Source organism: Protopterus annectens, chromosome 7.part0, assembly GCF_019279795.1.
Source record: "Protopterus annectens isolate FY-2018-M chromosome 7.part0, PAN1.0, whole genome shotgun sequence".
NCBI classification, from domain to species: Eukaryota; Metazoa; Chordata; order Ceratodontiformes; family Protopteridae; genus Protopterus; species Protopterus annectens.
In genome coordinates this window covers 1,565,530,409-1,565,538,624 of record NC_056739.1, presented here as the reverse complement: position 1 = coordinate 1,565,538,624, position 8,216 = coordinate 1,565,530,409, and the positions used below count along the sequence as shown (strand labels likewise).

General features: G+C 42.1%; 1 non-coding gene across 1 annotated transcript; it reads right to left on the bottom strand.

Moving 5' to 3' along the window:
* Positions 1-4,976: 4,976 nt before the first annotated feature.
* On the bottom strand, positions 4,977-5,049 carry TRNAF-GAA. The gene has a single exon. It is a non-coding gene; the product is annotated as a tRNA-Phe (tRNA).
* Positions 5,050-8,216: the final 3,167 nt, after the last annotated feature.

The following is an 8,216-nucleotide window of genomic DNA, read 5'->3' as shown; positions in this document are numbered from 1 at the left end:
TTCCAGGGATCACAGGTGGATGTTCCCTTGTTGAGTGGGATAACTGCAGCTGTGCGCCACTCAGTGGGCACCAGGCCTGATGCAAGGCTATGATTACACATGACAGTTAGGTGAGTTGCCATTCCATTTTGTAGTTCATGTAGTACACAGCCCAGGATGTCATCTGGTCCCATGGATGCTGTATTCTTAGCTGTGGGTAGTGTATTTTCTGCCTGTGTGGCCATGATTACTGGGCAATGGAACCCTTTTCGTATTGACATGGGCCCTTTGGGTAGTGAGAGGGGGTGAATGTGGCACTAAATCAATCTGCCAGGATATTGGCACATTCTGTGGGAGCAGTCTATGTAATGCCATTCTGTTGCAGCTCAGAGCACTTCTGAGCATTGCCAATTAGAATTTGGACATAACTATAGAATGCTGTGTGGTTGTCTGATGGCCTCTGCATGGATTATAGCCCTCCTCTAGCTCATTGCATGTGGAACAGCTGTGGTAACATTCCCATTGCCAGTTGCATGGAAACACACTCCAATATCTAGGAACATCATGTTGGTGTTGGGCCTTTTCATTCACTGTGAGCAGGAACTAGATCTGTTGCTCGGCAAACAGCATCACAGATGTAATGGGGACTTACCTCAGACAACATACACTGTGGAAACAGGCCAACACACAGGCGGGGGATGTGCCTGTCCTGACTACAGACTGTAAGTGCTGCTATACTGCAGTTGGGGTACTATTGGTTTGACAGGGTGTGTGTGGATATGGCTGCCCTACATGTTTTAGTACTTGTCATGTCAGTGCAATGGTTATGAGGAATTCCCATCTGTAGGGTCATCTGCAGACTGGGCAGTGTGTGGTGCCTCTTGTTCCTTGTGTTACCCACAGAGCACCTATCTCTCAACTGCAGAAGGTAGTGTGAGGATTGCAGTCAGTAGATGGTGACAGCCAGGAGAGTTACTGACGTCATATCCCTCAAAGGACATATGTTGCATCAAACCCTGTTACGACAGGAAATGTATGAGGTCATCACAGTAACATATCAATACTGGGCCTGTGTTTGTGCCTCCAGCCACAACCCTGTCAACATTTGTACATATGTCATGCAGTAGGGGGTGCATATGTTCTGTACACCATACTCATTGGCAGCATATCTTATAACAAGTCAGTGAGATATCAGACTGCTACACATGTTATGTATAGTAGGGGTTATATTTGAGGACATAGCCTGGGCATTCTGTGGGTGTGTGTACAGTACTGAGGTATGTATAAGTCTGGTAATTATCGACAGTGTGTGTATAGTGCATATGTACCTTGGCCTGTGTAGAGAGTGTGGTAGATGTTATTGTTCTTGGTCCTGTTCTATCTGATGTTACATGCTGCTCCACGGTATGTCACCCTATCAGCTTACGTTTGTAGGGGCGAACACACACATGTCCAAAACCACAGACAGCCATCGGAACACACTGTGTAGTGCCCCAGTATATGTAGGGTTGTTGTGTGAGTGGCTCATATGAGGATGGTGTACATCAGATAGTCCATATACTGTAACAGTTTGCTAGCTTACCATATGTGGCTGTGGCTATGTTCACATTAGTTGTGGTTATGCACTTTCACACAGGTGTCTGTTACTCTGTGATGCGACAGGCCTGTAGAGCCTGCTGTCTATGCAGGTACATGTGTATTCCCACATAGGAGATGTAGCCCAGTGTTGAGTCAGTTTGCCTGTAGCCTACACTGTGCTTTGTTACATGCCTAGCAGCTTACTGTACTTATCCAGTGAGATGACATGTCCAGATACTTGCCAGATGTACTGCTGCCTGGCCACCATAACAGTCATGTATGTCAGACAAAGCAGTGGGATGCTGTTCAGATGTATGTCAGTAACTAGTGGATAGTAGGCGGCCATGGCACCTCTGTACCAGTGGTTATTATGTGTCATGACAGACAGGGGTGTATGAATGCATAACCTATGGGGGCAAATGTATACCAGTATGTACGTGTTAGACCCATCTACATGGCTGTTAACATCCACATTGACAGGCCTGGTCCACATGTCTTACATGAAGTGGTTCTGTGTATACCCCTGGACTGACCCTTGGCCATATCGCAACCGTAATCCACAGGGTCGTTACTGTGCTAGCAGTGGTACTGTGCTATGATGACCTTAGGATGTCTGTAAGTAGCCAATGGCACACATGTTGACAGCAAATGTGGCCTCCCACACACACCATTTCTGTGAAGACAATCCTTATTACAGTAGCAGTAGTCTACAAATATACCTGCACTGCAGATGTGACATCCCCTTGCACTGAATGGTTGAGACTATTGGGGCTGAGGTAGGGCTTCTCTCCATTTGCAGGACACACGGTGAACATATATGTATAAATAAGTATACATATATCCATATAGATATGTACACATATACATATCTTGTTTACTGTATGACAACAGTTTTACACATATGTGCCTCTGTTCCAGCCTCTGTCCTCCACCTACATACCAGGCTTTGCACATATGACATGCTGTCAGGGGTCGTTGTGCAGTGATCTGTGTGTATGTCATGCTGTCATTCCTGCCATCACTCCACTGCTGTTGTGTCCCCCACACATACTGGGTGTTGGGGCCATATATGTGTGGGTTTCACCTACACAATACATGTGTGCCCTAATGCACTCCATAGGCCAGTGTATGTAACAGTGGCATATAGCCCGGTATTAGTGAGTGTGTGTGGGGGTGCACCATGACTAACCTAGGCTGTTACAACATGTGTGGGTATCTGGGATAAGCTGCCTTAAGGTATCTGGATGTACTTTACCATACAATCCACCTTGGGAAAATGCAGGCCTACTGCCTCCTGCCATACGGGATGGTCAGTTTGCCAGTGTGATTGTGATGGTGTCAGGTATGCCTTGTTTTGTAACAGATACATCCCATTGTGTCATCTGGGGTCTGTACCCCCTAGGGATGGTGTACACAGTGTAGATAGATGTTGCTGACCTATACATCTGCATTATATACAGTTGATTGTCTCGTATACTGTGGTCCAGTCTGTCATTACTAATGTACTACTTGAAGACAGCAACATATGTCAACTTTCCAGACTACTGTCTTAGTGTAACTATTTCACAGTTGCATTACACTGATCATATGGATGTCAGTGTCTAAACAGCTATATGACATGGCATATACACGTGTCATAGTACACAAATAAAGCTTTCAAATTCATTTATGCACACCTGTGTGTGGTGTTATACCCTTTGATATCTCTGTGGGTATATGTTGCAGGCTACAAATGTCATTTATATGAGTGGCTCATACAGTTTTCAGTTGGTAAGGTGGTGACTGTAGGAATACTGGCTGCTCCATATTGTGTGCACGTACTACATATGTATATTACTGTACAAATCTCTGTGTGTGTATCTGTAGTTACATATATATGTATGTATATATATATATATATATATATATATATATATATATATATATATATATATATATATATCTGTATCTGCATATATGTGTCTGTGTATATGTATCCTAGGGATGGCCATGTCATGTCTGGTCCTGGTTACGGGATCTGCAACACTTGGTACTGTATTACAGGGGGGGTCGTGCTTGGCTGGGGGGTATACCTATTCGTACCTGACGTATATTGTGTGGGGCCTCTTAACCCCATTAACATTGCATGAGGACATATATGTTTTATTTCCCCATTATCTACAGATGTATGTCTGTATATACCTATATATGTGTATATATACATATATATATATATATATATATATATATATCTACTGACATATATATATATATATATATATATATATATATATATATATATATATATATATATATATATATATATATATATATATATATATATATGTGTGTGTGTGTGTGTGTGTGTGTGTGTGTGTGTGTATATATATATATATATATATATATATATATATATATATATATATATATATATATATATATATATCAATATGTTGTAACAGTTTATAGACATTAACATATTTACTCACACATACATCTACATGCTGGAATATATTCTCTGTACTGTTGAATGACTGAGCTGAATAATATGTTTGTGAATACATCAAGGGTTTGTATATCTGAGATGGTTTAGTGGTCAATCACTTTGGGTATGGTGTGCAGGTACCTGGGTTTGATCCTAGCAGAGGCTGCATATTTTGTTGCTAGGCAGAACAAGGGCCATTGGATGCAGTGCGATTAAGGCACTTTTGAGCAGTTTTAAGTGGGTTTGCGCAGATTTGCTCGACGGTAAGCACTGCTAAGTTACAGTTACCGTTTCTTATACTCAGTTAGCTCCTGAATTGCTTAAATTATGTAGGCATTGCTTACACCCGCGTAAACAGGCTTAATCCCACCTACTGCTGCTTAAAAGTTCATACTCCTGCTTAATCCCATGCTATTTCCTTTAAAAGAAAAGAAAAAGGGGTTGATAGGAAAGTGGTGAAGAAAGGGGCACAAAGAGGGAAAGACAATAGGGAAAGTAGCTAGGGATGTGCAGGATGGCTGTAGTGAAGTTCCATAGCTGCCCATTTCTTCTACAGCAACAGCTGTGCATATACACTGTATTTGGAGGTGGATTTGGACACTCAAACCCCTGGGAGAGGGGTGAGGAAAACAATAATAAGTTGTGATGCCAATTAGACTGGATTACATGTGTCCAGTGGACACATGTGCGAAATGGACAGCTATGTATGGGGCATGATTTTTTTGTGGCAACAGATTGCCCCTTTTTTTTTCAGGTGGGATTGGGATGTTGGGGAGGGGTACGAGGTATATTTAGGTTAAGTTCATAGGTTCATAGATTAGTACTAGGCTAACTGCCCTTGCAAGACATTTTAAGCCTGGCCAATTATCCCCTGTGAGATTCAAACCCTGTTCCTTGTGTTTGTAAGGCAAACACCTTAACCATTAGGCCACCCTCCCAACCCCAAATGTTTTCATGCCGAAACCCGGGACTGAACCAGGGATCTTTAGATCTTCAGTCTAACGCTTTCCCAACTGAGCTATTTCGGCTCATTAAAGTGAATTTCCTAGGTGTAGGATTATAGGTTTGTACTAAACTAACTGCCCTTGCGAGCCATTTTAAGTCTAGCCAATTATCCCTTGTGAGACTCAAACCCTGCACCTTGCATTTGTAAGGTAAACACCTTAACCATTAAGCCACCCTCCCCAAATTTGGGAAGGTAGGCTGGGTAGGTTAACAGACAAGACACACAAGACGCATACAGGGCCAGTTTATGACATGTGTGGGGGGGTGAACACCTTGGACAGGGGGGGGGTGTTTTGAAGTTGCAAGCCCATGAGTCCCCAACTGGAAACAGTGGGACTGAGTTCCCCACCCATGGGCAGTCACCACTGCACATTCACAGCCCCAAAGGTGGCTGTGCTGGGGGCTGTGTAGGAGAGGCAGGCTCACTCTCTAATAGCGTCACTCGGCCCTCAAGCTGGCGTAGCCAGTCTTGATACTCCAGATCGAGCTACCTACGCACCACTCTAAATTGAGTGCCTTCACCCACACCAGCCATTCTGCCTGCAGTAGGAAGCTAAAACTAGTTATGAGAAGTATTCCAGCCTGTGGGGTTTAAGTACGGCCAATTTCCTGCACTTTCCCATGATTAGCCAGTTTTGAAAAGGCTAAGCTATGGGCACACCTGCTTACATAAGGTCGGCACTGCTTAAAGAGGTATACCACTAGGCAGATTGAATTGGCTCCCTAACACATTGCTTACACTTACTAACTTGAGCTCCACTGCAGTTACCATTGTTTAATAGTAAATTAGCACTATATTTGCCATTTGCCAATGATTTATTCTTCATTACAGGTTATATATGTGTCTGGTATCCAGGTTTGATTTTCCTGTGGTGAGGATTAGTTTGCTGATACCTCATTCATATCTATTGTTATGCTGGCTTAGTGGCTAACTACTGTGACTATAGTGTGTAGGATCCTGAGTTTGAGCTTTGCCGAGGCAGTTTATTTTGTTGCTGGGCAGAACATGGGCTGTTGGATCCAGAGTGATTAAGGCACTTTAAAGCAGTTGTCAGCAGGTTTGCACAGGTTTGCGTGATGGTAAGCACTGCTAACCTCCGGTTACAGTTTCTTACACTCATTTAGCTTCTACTTTGCTTAATCTGTGTAGGCAATGCTTACCCCCTGCGCAAATGCACTTAAACATGCTTACTAGTGCTTATATATGCTTACTACTGCTTATTTGTGCTTAAACCTGCTTACTAGTGCCTTATTCATTATGACACTGACACTTCACATTTGCATTTCATGCAGTACTCCAGTTCACATTTAAATGTTCTTATGTAGGTTATACGGCAAAAAGATGCAAAAATATGTTCATATACAGATTTCACTTGCAAAATAATATGTGCTGCAGTGGGACTCAAACTGGGAATGCCTACTCATTAGGCGGATGCTCTAACCACTACACTATTACTGTGCTGTTCTTTTTGCATATATATTCCTTGTTAACCTCTTAAGCCTTTTTAGCTGCTTTAACCATAGCTAAGAGATGGTTAGCTGTACTCAGGGTTTTAAAAAAATAATACAGGGGTTTCTTCATTTTATTTCAATGTACTATTGCAGTTGAACACATGTGGACTGTTGGTGGGGATATGCGGACACCTGTGAGTGGTCTCGCTCATTTATTTACACTTTCTTCTGTTCTTCTTTGCAGGGGCATGTTTATTCTGGGAGCTCTGCTCTCAGACACGCCCCCTGCACTCATCCACGCTCAGTGTAGGATTTGGAGCTCAGGCAGCGCCCCTTCATTTATATGCACGGGGCGCTGCCGTTGTCCTCTTAAACTGCCACTTCTGTGCAGGACTAGATTAGTCCTGCAGGGAAGATTAGTAAATCTGGGAGAGAATATGATTTTGTTCATTTTCTTAGCTTTATTCTGGGATCTTGTCCCATAAAAGAAGCAGGTGCCCGTGGAACCCTTGCACGGCCAAACAAGAGAAAATCAAAAACAGAAAACGCCAGCAAGTGTTGGCAAATGCCACATCCAAAAATTATTTATTGCCATAGGGAAGAAAAATCCCCCTAAGACTCTGATGTTGTCAAAACAATTACAAAACCATCAGACCGGTTTCGGCTCCTCAGAGCCTTCTTCAGTGAGATACAAAGTAAAAAGTCAGAGTATCAAAACACATCCATATATATAGGTGAGCCATACATAAAGACCAATCACAACACAGCATTAACAATTGTTACAATTGGTCATTAAGGCCAGGTGAAAACAAAGCTCCAAGTTTTATAATCCATTTTCTCTCCTTGGAGCTAAGTATTTTGCCAATACTGTTTATCTTTGCATCTCCCCTTAATGCAATCAATAATGACAAATTTAAAAGATGCTGATGCATGTTTTAAACAATGTTTATATAGTGCATTGCTGGTGCGTTTATTTTTAATATCGCTCAAATGCTCACAAATTCTAAGACGAAAGGCCCTGGAGGTCTTTCCAACATAGAAAGCAGAACAATTGCAGGTCACCAAATAGATGACCCACTCAGTGTTACAATTGGCCCAAAATTTGATGTCAAAAACGTCTGAAGTGTTTTTACTGCTAAATTCACTAGTACGTGAAACACGAATACAGAAAGAACAATGTCCACAGGGTATACATCCAACAATAGGTTTGCCTGAAATAGACAACTGGGTTGAAGCAGGAGAATCCAAACCAACTCTCTTATAATAACTAAGTTTAGAGCCGATGGTCTGTCCCCTTCTAAATGAAAAAGAACATTTGTCTGGAAGCAGAGAGTTAAGTTTGTGATCAGCTTTAAGAACATTCCAATGTCTGTGTATAATATTTTTAAAACCCTGTGTGTTACGTCCATACGTAGTCACCAAACGCAAGGGTTGTGGCTTAATATTATTGTTCTTATCTCTGTATTATAATAAATCCTCTCTGTTTATATTAGACACAGATCTTTTGGCTAAATGCACAGTACCTGGACGATAACCCCTCCTAATAAATCTGTGTGTCAGATCATCCTGGGCCTCAAGAAAGGATTGTTGGCTAGAACAGATTCTTCTAGCTCTTAAAAATTGGGATTTGGGTATATTCTGGATGACATGTTGTGGGTGGAAGCTGGTAGTATGTAATAATGAATTGAATTCTGGAAATTTCCTGAACATCCTAGTTGACAAAGTGTTATCCTGATTT